General features: G+C 48.4%; 1 protein-coding gene across 11 annotated transcripts in view; it reads left to right on the top strand.

The window, feature by feature from the left end:
* The first annotated feature begins 2,925 nt into the window (after positions 1-2,925).
* Positions 2,926-14,455, top strand: part of IKZF1 (IKAROS family zinc finger 1) — a 96,939-nt gene continuing 85,409 nt past the window's right edge. For 5 of the 11 annotated variants that reach the window (XM_027540243.1, XM_027540242.1, XM_027540248.1 and 2 more), the window contains exon 1: positions 2,932-3,415. The gene's annotated coding sequence lies outside the window, so the exon portion shown is untranslated. Of the gene's footprint in view, positions 3,416-7,244; positions 7,454-14,455 lie in introns of those variants that run through there. The other 6 variants (XM_027540249.1, XM_027540244.1, XM_027540238.1 and 3 more) reach the window with 6 other exon arrangements.

A 14,455-nucleotide genomic window follows, 5' to 3' on the forward strand; every position in this document is an offset into this window, starting at 1 on the left:
TTTGACAATTATTGTCTGAATGAAGGAAGCTATTTTTTAATACTCTAACATTATGGAAACAGCTACATATATGTATTCCTAAAGAAACAAAATGAATTGAGACCTATACATTTTTAAAGGATCACACCTGTTTCAATTTCTACTGGTATATTTTCTCTCCAGTGTGCTTTTATTTTAAAAAATTATCATTTTAAAATTTTACTTTATATTGAATGATTCTTTAAATTCTATGGTGCTTTGCAATTTTCAAAAGTTTCACACACATGGTTTCATATAATACTATAATAACCTTTTTTTTTAAATCCCCTACCCCAATATGGACCCTCTGCTGCTGCTGCTGCTAAGTCGCTTCAGTCATATCCGACTCTGTGCGACCCCATAGACAGCAGCACACCAGACTCCCCTGTCCCTGGGATTCTCCAGGCAAGAACACTGGAGTGGGTTGCCATTTCCTTCTCCAATGCATGAAAGTGAAAAGTGAAAGTGAAGCCGCTCATATATAGACTCTCTAATATGCTTTTATCATTATGTATATCAATTTTAACTTCTGATGGAAGGGTTCTCCCTGGCCCCATGGAGTCTATCCACAGACCCAGATTATATACCAGGTTCCTTCTGGTCCACCTCTTTGAGTGGTACACAAGACAGGTCAATAATAGTAGGGTTAATAATAAATATTCATCACTGCTCACAGAGTCCTCCTCACAGAGTCCACCTAGGCATATGAGAAGATCCTCCATATAGAGTGAGCTTTATCCACCAACAATTCCAGGAAGTAGCGTATATGATTACCATCAATGTATAGATGGGGAAACTGAGGCTCAGAGACGTTAAGGACCTGGGTCAATATCACAAGGTCAAACCATCTGGGCTCCTAGCCTCATGCTCTATTGCTTCAGAATGTGCTTTGCATTGGTCCTTGACATACAGTCCTGGGGACCACGGCACACATTTAAAGAGATGAGCCTGGGGGCCAGGACTAAGGGTGTCACACTCATTCAAGACCTGGAGGGGTGTCAGGACCCCTTCCCTGCATCATCTGTCTCCTTTGGGGCCCCGCAACGTTTATTGTCTCATTTAATCTTGACAAGGACTCTAGGATAAAGTAGATTTCTCTTGCACCTAAAAAAAGACTATGATCACAGAGTTTCAATAACTTGGCAGAAGTCATATAGGTAAGGGAAGGACTAGGAATTAAATCAATGAACCTTTAAAGCCCACCCCCGGCCCCTGGGCTTTAAGCAGGGAGTTAACTGGCTCCTTTCAGCACAGGGGAATTTCAGGAGGAGCTGAGCAGTGTTCTTGCTGAAGTGGTTGAGGAAGGGTTCGGTAGAACTTGTTTGTAGCTCCAAGACTTCATCCAGGAATGGCAGAGGCCAAGGTGGTCCACAGGGCCCCTAGCGCTGCCACTAGCAGCCTCCTTATATGCCCCTCAGCCTTCCCTGGCCTCACTCAGCTGCACATTCCCTTTGCCCCACTTGGAAGGCCTGCCCGGGCCCCTTTCTTGAGGCCACAACGCCCTTTCTCACTCTTCCCACGGAAAGACCCGGTGTGTCTCTCCTGCTGTTAGGGATGCTCCAGCATTTATCTTCGCTTTATGTCCCAGCAAGTCTTGAAGGGCCGAGACCTTGGCTCTTGCAACTCCGTTCCTAAGGTGGCACCTGGGGGGCGGGGGAGTGGGTGGCAGTCAGGATGAATATGTTGGATTCATGACTCTTCCTCTTCTACTCAAACACTCTCGCCAGGCTCCTGTGGCGGGGGTGGGGGGCTGACTAATCAGAATGATGGATTCTTCGTGGAGGGCGAAGAGGTGAAGCTCAGAGCTGCCATTCTTGTTTGAACGGATACACAGCGCCTCACACTCGTGCTTCGGAGCTCTCGGAGGGAGCGGCTGAGGCTCAGAGACACCAGGAGGGGGATTACAGGTCTCCCTTCCGCGTCCTCTCCACCGCTGCCGCCCTTTCACACTCGCGTGTGCCCACAGGCCAAAACTGAAGGCGCGATCCTAACTTCTGCCTCCAGCGGGTGGGAGGGAAGAGAGACTAGAGGTATTCCATTGGTTGTCTGGGAAAATGAATCGCACCTTCCCCTCACTTGCGAAGGATCAACTTTTCCCACCCCCTCGGGTGGGCACTCATAAACTGGGGTCGCAGCCAGAACCAGGGAGCCAAGTGGGCCAGCTGGAGGGAAGCGAAGCCGGGCGGGCAGTGGAAAAGGGCATCACTGGGTTCCGAGTCCTAGGGCAGGGCGAGCACGCGGGTGCCCCGACGAGCGGCCCGGGGCGCAAGGCTGCCGGTCCCCGGGAGGACGCCCCAGATCTGGCAGTCCTCCACACGCCATCCGCGCCGGAACCCCAGGGGTTAAGCGCGGGTCCTGCGGCGCGGTGGCGGACCCTCTGGCTATGCCTGGCAGCGGTGGGATGAGGAAGCACGGCGGCGCGGGGAGGACAGGGGCGCGCAGCGCGTGGGGTGGCGGCGGCGCGCCCAGCGGGCCCAGTGCCGGCGAGCGGGATGCAGCGCGCGGCGGCGCGAGCAGGTACGGCCCGTGCCTGCCGCTTCCCGGGTCTCCTGTGTTGGGGCCGGCCAGGGTCCAGCCCCGCGCGGCGCCAAAGTTTGCGCACGATGCCCCGGAGTTGCGCTCGGGACGGCGCCGCGTGAGCGGGCGACGGGCGGCTGGGGCGGCGCGCCCCGACCAGAATCCCTCTCCAAGTCCCGCTCGGAGTCCCGCACCGTGCCTGGTTCCGCGTCCAGTCCCGCTCCCCGTCTCAGTCCCTCTCCTAGTCCTGCTCGCGCCACGCCCGGGGCCCCGCTCCTCGCTTCTGTCCTGTTTGGTGCCGGAGCGTGCACGCGGGGCGAGGCAGGGGCGAGGCAGGGGCGAGGCAGCTGCGGGGCAGGGCGCGCCGGGACCGGTGTGGCGCGCAGCCACAAAGTTTGCGGAGCGAGGGTAACGGGCGCGCGCTCGGGCCCGGGCGCTCGGAGCAAGCGGCCGCAGGTGACTGAGCGCTGGCTCGCGGGGGCGCGGCGCGGGGCACAGGTGCGCAGCCCGTGGGCGGCGCTGTGCACGCGGGACGGGCAGACCGGCCGCGAGCGCGAAAGCCGGGTGGCGGCCGGCTGGGGGTGGGGATCGCGGCGGAGAAATGGGGAACAATGAGAGTGAGCAACTTCAGGAAGTCATTGTGAAAGAAAGCTGGGAAGAGCTGGGCAGCCGAGCAAGCCGGGCGCTCTAACAAGTGCCTGCGCGGCCCGCGCCCGGGCAACCGCTGCGGCGAAGGTCCTGGGTCCCCGCGGAGCGCAGCCGAGCCGGGGCGGGACGCTTGGACGCGACAAGGGGGCCCACCGGGCGAGCCCGGATCCGAGGTCGCTCTTCGCGCTTGAGGATCAGTCTTGGACCTGCAAAGTGCGACGCACACATCCACGTGAGTGTTTTCAGACTGAATGTCCGTAGAAAAACTTGGACTTGAAAAGAAGGGAAGAAGGAAAACACGGAGGCGGTCACAGTTGTGAGTCATGGTTTCGCTCGGGTCCACCTGTCCTTTCTGGGGACGGTGGGAGCGCTGACTTTCGTCAAAGCCGTGGCCATTTCGTGCTGTGACCGCAGGTGCAGGGCAGGCCGGCCGTGGGACTCTGTGAGCCGCCCCGCTGTCCCCCGGAGGAGGACGTGATCTTGTTTAAGTCGATCCACGCTTTTATAGTGAGATCACGGAAGTCAGCCTTTATAAAGTCATTCATAACGAGCTTTCTTTTCTTATTTTTGACGTGAGAGCTTTTTGCTTATACTGTAAAATAATTAGGTTGAATCTGAACTTGCTTTCTGCAGAATAGGAATTATTCCGGTTTGAAAAGTTGGTAATACTTTTGCTGAGTGCAGTTTTGGCTCTCGGATTAGGAAACCGCTCGGCCAAAAGGTGTCAGGTTACTTGGGGCTGTCTTTGAAATAGGCTTGAAAAATTAGGATGCTTGGTGATTCCTAAGGAATCTCCAGAAGGTGTGATTTTTTTAAAAATTTTCTTCTGATTTGGAGGCACGGGGTGTGACATCTGGAGAAGTGAAAAGGGTTAGGATTCGATTCGCGTGTCTGATCTGGCACTTCCAAGTGTAGCTTTCAAATGCGGTTTCCTTTCTCCCTGGCTGCAGCCCCCCGGAGTGAATGTCAAACCTCTGTGCTTCCCTCAATTTCCACACTCAAATTCCCCACCCTACACCCCAAGGGGTAGTTCAGTTTAGAGGTACCTTATTTAAACTTGGAAAGACACACTGGTGTTGAAGAAATACCTCCTAACCCATCAGATCAACTTATGTTGAAAGTTAATTTTTTTTTTAAAGAAAGCTTAAAATATTTAATATGCATAACGTTTAAACTTTCATGGAAATTTAAGTGATTTTAAGACTTGGTTCACTTTGGTTCTGAGGTGAGAGGAGAGTGAAGCATACAAGAAAGGTCCAAGCCTCTTGAGTTCATTGCTTTGTTGGAAGATATTTATTTGATGAGATTATTGGGACTCATCTTTTATGTGGGATTTTGAAAGGAACAATTCAAGTATAATGTATATTGTATGTGTCAGAATTGTTTCAGTAAGAAATTAAATTATTGTATACGTGGCTTAAAATTTAAGTAGTCACAAGTATCTCTGACCAGAAGACGACTTGCCTACATCATGGTTATACAGAATGTGTTAAAAAATAATTTGTGTGCACAAATATACATAATGAGGCAGTGTTTAAAAATTCTGTACAGTTTGGGTTTGATGTAGTGTATTCAGTTTCAAAACTTCTCATGATCATACATGTTTATATTTTTTTTTACCTGGGAAAAAATGTATTTCCCAGCCTCAAAGTCCCCAGAGCTGAAGACCAAAAGATGTAACTGAGTTAAACCGTTTGGTTTTCTTCCCTTCCCTGCCCTACCTCCCATCCCCATTTCATGGTGATAGTTGAAGGCAGGAGTTTCAGAAACTCCACCAGGCTTCTATAATTCATCATTATTTTAATTAAAGCGCTGCATCTTGGGAAACGACATATCCTCCAAAATTCAGGAGCATCAGGACAATAAAAGCCCATCATCACGGTCTCACAGGAATTGAAGGTCCATGAATACGTGTGTGTGTGCTATGTTTGGGTCTTTTGAGAAGTTTGTCTAAAGTCTCCGGAGAGAAGGTAACTAGTGGTTTCCTTGCAGCCATTTCCCTTGTTGAAAATTAAGATCACAGCCAATTTCCTGGCCAAGAGGCTGCAGCCAGTACTGCTAGGGCCACTGCATCTTCCTCACTGGAGCCTTAGAGTCTGAGGATCGTGGTTCTGTAGTTTGGGGAGCTTTCCCCTTGGCTTGGATGTGTGTCTGTCATGTTGGGTCAGTGTAGAAGCCTACTGTCAACATAAATGTCAAACTCTGGAAGTTTAAGAGAACCTAATGCATATATACACTGTCTACTACATGTCATTGCTAAGAAACGCTGCCAAGCCGCCCGCACACGTGTTGTGTATATCCTTCACGGTTACGTGTGTATTAATAGATACAGGAAATAAAGACATTATGTGATAGTATGCACATAGACACACAGAGAGCGTACGCAGAGCATGGGCAGACACAGGGGCCAGGGGGGAAAGGGTTTTAACAATCAAACACATGTGACCTGAGTAATAAAGACCCTCCTTTCTGGCTTGGTCGGTTAGTTGGTTTGATTTTTACCTTTTACTAAGACAAAAGAGATTTTCCTAGTTGGAATGGTAAATGCAAGCATCAGTGATGCCAGTTCTTTGTGTATCTGCCTAACATAGTTTCAGTTAACCCAGAACTGGTCAAGGGCAGAAGCATTCAGAGGTGGTGTTTATTCCTTTTCCCTCCTCTGATCTTTGTAATTATGAAATAATTTCACTACAACATAACTCTTGGTTTTGTTGTCTTATTTGAATGGGCACTTACGTCAGTGGATCCAGTTCACAGGGAGCAGCTGTTCGGGTTAACTGGCGGCCTTTGCTATTTCTTTTTAAAAAATACTGTGTTTTAAATTTTATTGAAATATAGTTGATTTATAGTGTTGTGTTCGTTGCTGCTATTTCTACATGCGTTTTCGGGTGCTTCTGTACTATGTAAGTCTCGCCTGTGGCTCTGAGATGCTGCGCCTCCTGCCCTGACGGTTACCATCAGTCCCTGCCTGGTGTCGGTCTATTTGTGTCCGAAGAGCCTCAGGCGCGTGTGTGTGGCATAGTTCATCTCATGGGAGAAAACACAAGATGTAAAAGCAACAAGCGAGCCATTCTTTGTGGCTGACAAGGGGAGAACCGTTGATCCAGTTGACACCTTGAGACCAATCATTTTGGTTTTGCTTAGGAAAGGCACATGTGCACACATGTGATCCAGACCTTGGGCAGATTGTGTTTCAGAGCATAGGCCTTACACACACACACACACACACACACACATACACTTAAAATCCAGATAAGGAAGGAGACAGGAATGGAGTTCATCAGGGACGTGGGCGCCCCTAAACCAGACTCAAGCAACAGCAACCAAACTGATTTTACTATGGGGTCGACCAGATGCCCATACTGTTTCCACCCCCCCCCCCCCCCCCCACTCCCCACATAGGTTTAGGCATGTTGCTCTTGCAGTTTAATAAGTGACTCCACACCATAGCTTATCTTTCTGCAGCTCCTTCCATTTTCAGTGTTGTTACTTTAATAGCTCGTGTTTGACACTGTTTTGAAACATTTGATGATATTCTAACAAATATTTGTAAGACATTATGAAACATTAAAAGTGAAATGCTGCATGATTACAAGTGAAACAGAGCAAACAAAAGGAGCTTTGCAGAGCACCCTGGAGAGGAGAGGTGGGCAGGGCCCAGGGCTCACCCTGCTTTAGTTTGTCCTGGGTGAGTGGTGTGTAGGGGGCCCACTGCTGAGGAGGGCCTGGTGGGGAGGCAGCCCAGCCTTCTCTGTAGCAAATGGCCTCGTTCCTTCCATCCAGCCTTTTTTCCTTCTCCTATTTTGCTGTGATGAACAGGTGGGTGAATGCTTTGGGTGCCTCCCATTACCTGCCTGGGGATGAACCATGAAAAATGGTGAAAACTCCAAGTCCCAGGCCTGGGGGCCCCTTGCCTTCCTGTCACAGCCTTCTGTGTCTCTCTTCTTCTGGGCTGATTGTCTCTGCCTCTGGGGAGCCCATCATGCCTGGTGACTCAAAGAGGTCCCTCTCCCACCTACCTCAAGCCCGCCAAGTCAGACGTCCTAATAATCTCTGAACCCATTTTGGTCGGGACAGGAAGCACGGGCTCCCTTCCTGCCTATGTTTTCCTGAGAGAAAACCATCTTCCCTCCTTTTTTGCATATTTGGCAAATGGGTCCACCTTCCTCTCCGCCCCAGTGGAAGGAGAGGAGGGTAGTGGCGAAGGAGGCGGCAGGGTCCCTTCCAGGTGGCTGAGTCCAGGGGGCTCCGAAGGCCCCAGGCCTCCAAGGTAGGACTGGGGGTAAGGCCCGCCCCTCGGGTCTCTGGGGGGCACAGGCTTCTGGGTGAGTCACTGGTTTCTTTGCTGTTCTGCAGAGATGGGCACTTCCAGAGTGCACTCTCCTCCCTCCCCAGGGTAGCCTGTGCCCCCAGCCCCTGCTGGCTTCCTACTGACTGTCTTGGGTGATGGAAAGTCTCATTACCTTCCATGTGCTCTCTCTGCTTTCGGGGTCCCCTGCTCCACCTCCTGATGGCTCACGGAGCAGGGCCACGGCTTAACGAATTGCTGAAAATAGGTCCTAATTAGTGGGAAAGCGCCTTCTTCATCTTTTCTCATTCAAGTGTGCAGTGGTTCGTTTTTCTTCAGCTATCAAGTCACTGCTGAAGGAAATCTGACTCTCTTCCTACCATGTTTGCACCAAAAGTTAGCTCCATTGGACATGCAGTTGGTGCGGGTCTTCTGGGGGGTGTTGAAGACGGGTGCAGTGTGCTGGGGTCCCAGCGTTGTTCCTTAGTCTCTTCCTTTCCCTCTCTCCCTCCTTCCTTTCTGCCTCTGTCTCTCATGTGTGTGGTATTTGCAGAAATAACTATGAACTGCATCAAGAATTTGTAAACGACCTTACACATACTGAAATAGACTTCTGGCCTCCGTTATTGAGCTCACATGCTAAAATGACACTCCAAAGCGTTATTGGGTAGTATGAAGCTGGCTAAAACTGAACAAGATGGTTTGGTTTAGAGCCCTCTTCTAAAGCTAGGAGTCCTATGCTGAATACAGATTCATTGGTTTTGGGTAAATTTTCATTGTTACATCAGATTTTCACTGGCGCACTTGGAGCAAATGAAATAGCATGTAAGATACCTCTTTAGTCCGAATGGAGAAAATGTTGAATGTAGAATCTTTAGGAGAAATGAAAATGAGGGATTGATCTTTTATAAACTGACTTTGGAAGCACTCTGATGAACTCCAGTGCTTTTAATGGAAACTAGAAAGAGCCAGCGACCCCCTGGTGCGAGCCCCACTTTGAGCCTGAAAAAGTGACCTTTTCTTCCTCCTTGTGCTGAGTTTTGTGTCGGGCAGAAAATTAAAGTGATATTCAGAGAGATCCACAGTGAAAACATTGATAAATTGTGTATCCTACTTCATTAAATTAAAACTCATACTGCTAATTATTGCAGGTTGGTAAGAGATAAGGCAATTAATTACCATTTAAAAATGATTGGGGAATTTCTAATGCGTTTCTACCTGCATTTTCTCACTTCTGTCTGGAGTTTGTGTATGTTTAACCTGAATTTCAAGACTTTTCAGTTTAATATAGAGCAGAGAGGTTTTTGTAAAAGACAGATAATTTACTAGGGGGGAAAAAAAAACATTGAAAATAAGCTCATTTAAGGGCTGCAGAAAAATCTGACTGTAGTGTTTAAGAGTTTTCCTGTACTTGGTTCCCTGATGGATGTGAACATTTTCTGCCTGATTTTAAATAAAGATGTGCTGATTTTTGTAGGCCGAAAATGAGGAAGTTGTAAGCCTCTGTGAGGTTCTGCTCACGACACCCCCACACCCCCTGGGTTTGCATGAGGACTTCGTGGGCTAAAGGTTGTGTGGATGACAGGCAGTCCTGGTTGGGCCTGATGCCCACTGGGAGCATGTGTATATATGGACTTTGTTACGTGTGGGGCATTTTGTCCTTGGGAGCCTATGCTGGGTTATAGAACATCTAAGCTGTCTGTCCATCGTCGAATACTATGGAAATCTAGAACTTTTTTTGCTAATTTGGTCCAACTAAAGAGCCTATTCAGAATAGCAAATGTTATTCTTTTCAGTGATTATCATATTTACTGTCCATAGCAATCACTTCCCAAATCATTGATACATTTGGATTCCTTTAACCCTTCTCAGACACAGCTGAACTCACTTCAGCCAACCCATTTTAGGTTGGGGAAACCAAAGTAAATTCCCAAAGAGTGCTGAAGTTGCTACGATTTAAGGAGCCAGATTTTTTATTTTTCATTCTGTATGCTCTGAACATGGTTTTGAAACGTGAATAGAGATGATTTTTTAAAGAATCTTTGTAAGAAGTTGCTTCATTTTAACTCATTGCAGCTGATAACCTTAATCATTACAACTGATAATTTGGGGATGTTGTGAACAGAACTGAGCTCAGAATACAAGTCCTTCAGGGCGAATTTCCAGTAGCTTAGCAACCACGTGGCCATACCACAGAGAGTCAACCATCGATGTTCACACCCGTTCCTCTCTGGAGCCACCACCCTGTGAGGCTGCTTTAGAACACATTTTCTCTCTCTGTTTGTTTCTAGATTTGTGGCTCTAGTCTCCCCACCAGCTTGGTAGGAGTGACTTTTCTAAATATAAAAAAAAAAAAAGGAAAAAAGATTGTGCAGCACTGGGATGGTGTCCTCAAGAGAAAAAGAAAAAATAGCTTTTCAGTTGTTGTTGATAAGTAGGTATGTCTGGGCTGTAAACACCAGACCCTCCTGGGGATTAGAGTAATTGTATTTCCCTGGGTCTAAATAACATATAACTTTAAAAAGAAGTCCAGAGGCATTTGTAGAAACCTCAGTATGACAGGTATATTTGGGGGAGTGCTATAGGACTTCCCTGGTGGCTCAGACAGTAAAGCGTCTGCCTGCAATGCAAGAGACCCGGGTTTGATCCCTGGGTTGGGAAGATCCCCTGGAGAAGGAAACAGCAACCCACTTCAGTACTCTTACCTGGAAAACCCCATGGACGGAGGAGCCTGGTAGGCTACAGTCTGTGGGGTCGCAAAGAGTCAGACACGACTGAGCGACTTCACTTTCTTTCTTTCTTTCTTTCTTTTCTTTATAGGTATATAAGTGAATTTTTTCTACCATGTACAGTATTAAGTTCGAATTTTTCACGTCCACATAAAGTGATACTGGTATGTCAAGATAGCTTCACTACTAAGAAGGCAAGAGGAGATACTGTATGTACTCTTTATGCCAGCATCTTACCTTGCTGAGTGAAAACTAAGTTTGGATTTGTGTTTATCTGTAACTTATGTTACAGTAACTTAGTTATCAGTAACTTTGTGCTTATCTGTTTTATAAAAAACGAGAAAAAAATCTTTGAAAATAATAGGAACACAAAAGTTCTCCCTGGGCTCCTCTGTCTCTTCACTTCGTGATGATAAGAGGCCAGCACTTCTGAGAATATCCCTGTAAATCATGATTTGGGCCCAGTTCCTGCTTTTATTTTTTAAAGACAGAGGTATCACTTTTGTTACACAGTTGCTGGCCAAGCATGAAGGCTTCTAAAATCGGGAAGAGGGTAGAAGAAAATGATTCTAAAGTTAGACTTTTTACTTAAGTGATGAAGTGTAAAAGGCCATTTATATTTGAGGAAGCTACTTAGGAAATGGCCTCTGATGAGGGCCAGCATCAGGAAAAGTCCTCTAAAAGCATATGTAAATTCGGAGTGTCTGCCTCTCCGGGGCTGCTGAATAAACAGCAGTTCCTGTTAGCGGTTTGAGAGCCAGTGTACAGCGGGGCACACGAGCGGACCCGGACACACGATAGGCATGCAGTGCGGGGACCTCTCCTGGGCCGCTCGAAACCCAGCCCCGGAGCTGCTGTGAAAGCACAGACTGTCCCCAGCTCCATTTGCCCTATTATTTTCCGATTTGTAGCGTCTCACGTCTTTTTTCTTGGCCTCACTTCTAGGCAGGTGGCCCCGTGATGGCTTTTACAAACAGCCTCGTGGTTCTGTTCGTTCTGTATTCAATCCTTCCTCGCTGAGAATGTTTTCAGACAGCAGGATTTTCAGCTGTATTTTGAAAAGGCTTCCTGAGTTCCCCCTGACCCTTCCTCTTTTGCATATCAGTTCCTGCCCCTCGGGGGGAAAAAAAATGTGAGGACAGAATTGCACATGGGAGCTAATTTGCCCTCAAAAAGCAGGTTCACAGTAGAACAAACCGCTGGAGGAAGAGTTCTCTGTGGCTCAGTTAAAAAAAAAAAAAAAGTGTCCGTGTGTGTGTGTGTGTGTGTGTGTGTGTGTGAATGGCTCAGTTAAATATGGGGGGAGGGTGTGAAAGCCAAATTGTATTCCCTGCCATCCTGTTTAAATCTTGTTTTTCATTGTTATTTGTGCCAGCCCTAATCTCTGTGGAATAATCATGAAAACGTGTAGATTGGCAGCTAATTTTGAAAAAATGAAAAGACTCAGAAATGAAATAAGAGGACTCTGAAGTTGTTAGCTTCTCCCAATCTGTTTTGTCAAGTTGTTAGGAAAACCTCTAAGGTCTCCGGAATCAGACACAAAGATCCTGCATATTACCTTTGCTTTCTCTTGGAACATTTCCTGTTTTAAGATATGGTGTAATTCACAGCAATAGGGTAGATTTACCAGCCTGAAGATGAAAAGACTTTCTCTCAACAGGAAGAATGAGTGTTATTAAAGAGGTCTGTGACCTAACGCATTTTAAATAGATTTTAGGTTTGGCCTGTTTCCCCCTTCAAAATAAGTATTGTTTAAAACATAAGGAAATAACCCCAAAGGTATCTCTAGTGCAACCTCACTCATCAGGGAGGAAAATAATCAATAGCATCCATTTGACCAAATAACCAGAATTTAACTGTATTGTAGAAGTTTTGTCATGGAGTTCGCCTTAATTGCAAAGTATTACCAAGAGCTTGCTTATTTTCTGTGGCGATACGGGTAACACCCATTTCTGGTCCATTTGTACTTTTAAGCTTGGGGACCACTGCCTGAGTGGTCCTGGGCTCTCATCTCAGCTCTGTTGTCTGTTGAGATGTGAGACCTTGGGCAGGACACTTCTTTCTTAGCCTTGGTTTTCTCATCTATAAAATAGAAACAATAATGTGGATCATGTATCAGAAGAACACAGTTTAGATGTAAGGATTAAAGACGCACACATAGCAGATGGGGATTGAAAACTCGATCGGCCCTGGACGTTCTGCTGGGCGCTCAGATGGAACAGGGAACGAGGTGGCTGCTGTCCACGCCTGTGGGGATTAGCAGCTAAATGCCAGGCACGTGGTAGTTCCTTCAAGAAGGCTGACTGACACCAACGTCCTTTCCTTTACCTTCTTTTTCTGGCGTTATATAAGGTACTCAAGAAATGCTATGAAATATTACTGGACAGAAACACACAAAAAAGAAAAAACAGTGTATGCTGTTTAAACCCCAAAGAATGGTCTTTTGAAAAGTTTGGAGAAGAACTGTGTGCTACCAGCAAATGGGCTGACTTTGAGGGACCATCTGTGGTTCATCACAGCTCGTTTGGCGGGCTATGTACTAAACTCTTTAACCGCCCTTAATCGGGGTGCTTTGGGAGGTCACCAATTCGGGGTTCTTGACAAGCATCTGGCTTTTACTTCTGACTTCATTAATCCAGACTCAGCTTTCTTGAATTATGGGAAAGTCCTGTCATCTCAGAGCAAGTGCTAGGAGGAGAGAAAAGAAGAGATGGGGTGTGAGGAGGCTAAGAGGGCCTGGGGACCATCCCAGCCTTTCCCCGGAGCAGCAGCCCCCGCAGGATCCCCGGCCCTCGCTGAGCCTTTGTCCAGGCTGCTCGCTCACCGGCGGGTAGGAATGGGCCAGTTGTCCTGGAGACATGCCCAGAAGCCGCAACTGCCCAGGGCTGTTGGATGCTTCTCCTCGGAGGCATCCAGGCTCCAGCTCCCGTGGGTGGGGAGGAGGAAAGGCAGCTGAGGTCGAGGAGGGGGCTTCCCGAAGGTTTCGCCGTCCCCCGGAAGGCTCCAGCTCCACTGGCCCTGGGCGCCTGGGCGCAGAGGTGCAGTGGGCCTCTGTATGTGGTCCCCACCGTCCCCTGTTCTCTAGACTCGTCCTGTGCCAGCTTCAGAGAGGGTGGTGGCTGCGGGGGAGACGGAGCTCCTGGCTTGGGGACCCCGTCCCAGCAGGAGTAGGGCGAGTGAGGGTCCTGACTCCTGCTCTGCCTCCTGGAGGGGCCCTTGAGCGCCCTGTCACGCTGGCTGTCCTTTATCTCTGCATCTGTTTCCCCGTGTGCGAGATTCAGGACTGCGTGCTCCAGAGGCACAATAAAAGCATTCATGTCTGTAAGACGCACCCGGTGACAGGTATTTACTGACACTGCTGCGTTCTTTCGTTTGTATGTGAGCTGCAGCCTCGGGCCACTTGCGTTCCCCATACAGAGCAGAAGATGGCAGAGCTCCTTGGCGTCTCCCTGGACAGGCCTGCTGTGCTTGGTTTGGGCTTAGGTGCAGCGTTGTGAAAATGTGGGGTTAAGTCACTCTGGGGATGAACGCTTCTTCCTGACGGCCAACTTTTGTACTGAGATCGGACCAAGCCTGAATCCCTTTTCCATTCAACACTGGGCACTGCTTCCATGTGTCTAAAGAGAAGTACAGCGCCTGGGTGGTGCCTCTTCCCGGGAGTGGGGTTACTTCACTGTCCTCCTTGGTGGCTAGGTCTTGGGGTGGGGGCTGGTGTTTCCTCTCCTTCAGATAGTTCTCCATTGTCAAATTATTTCTTGGTCTTTGTATAAGGGCAAAGTCACCTTTACAAAAAAAAAAAAAAAAACTCACTACTTTTTAGTCCCAAGAGATGCAAATTTAGATCTTGAGGAAGTTTGAGGGAGTTTGTCAAACTACCCCACCCTCCCACCTCGTGATGTCAGAAAGACAGGCCATGGAATCACAGGACTGCCATGGACTGTGCCCTAATTCTTAGGAATTTCAAGATAATGGTGACAACTGAGTGTTCATCCAAGCATGGGGGACCCCCAGGTACAGCTCCAGCCCTGGTGCGGACCACAAGCCGGCTGACTGGGTCCATGTAGGCTTGGTTGAGGAGCTGTTTGAAAGGCTAAGTGAGGCTGATGAGCTAACAGAGTTCCATGCAGGCATTCAGTGAAAATGGAGACAGGCCTGCAACACAGATCCTGGGTACTCTGCTCTCAGGGTCTGCTCTCCACCACGCCCACTGTCCACTGCCGATGGGTGCTAAGGCAGGGTGGGGTTCAGGGAGGTG

This window comes from Bos indicus x Bos taurus, chromosome 4, assembly GCF_003369695.1.
Source record: "Bos indicus x Bos taurus breed Angus x Brahman F1 hybrid chromosome 4, Bos_hybrid_MaternalHap_v2.0, whole genome shotgun sequence".
Classification (NCBI taxonomy): Eukaryota; Metazoa; Chordata; class Mammalia; order Artiodactyla; family Bovidae; genus Bos; species Bos indicus x Bos taurus.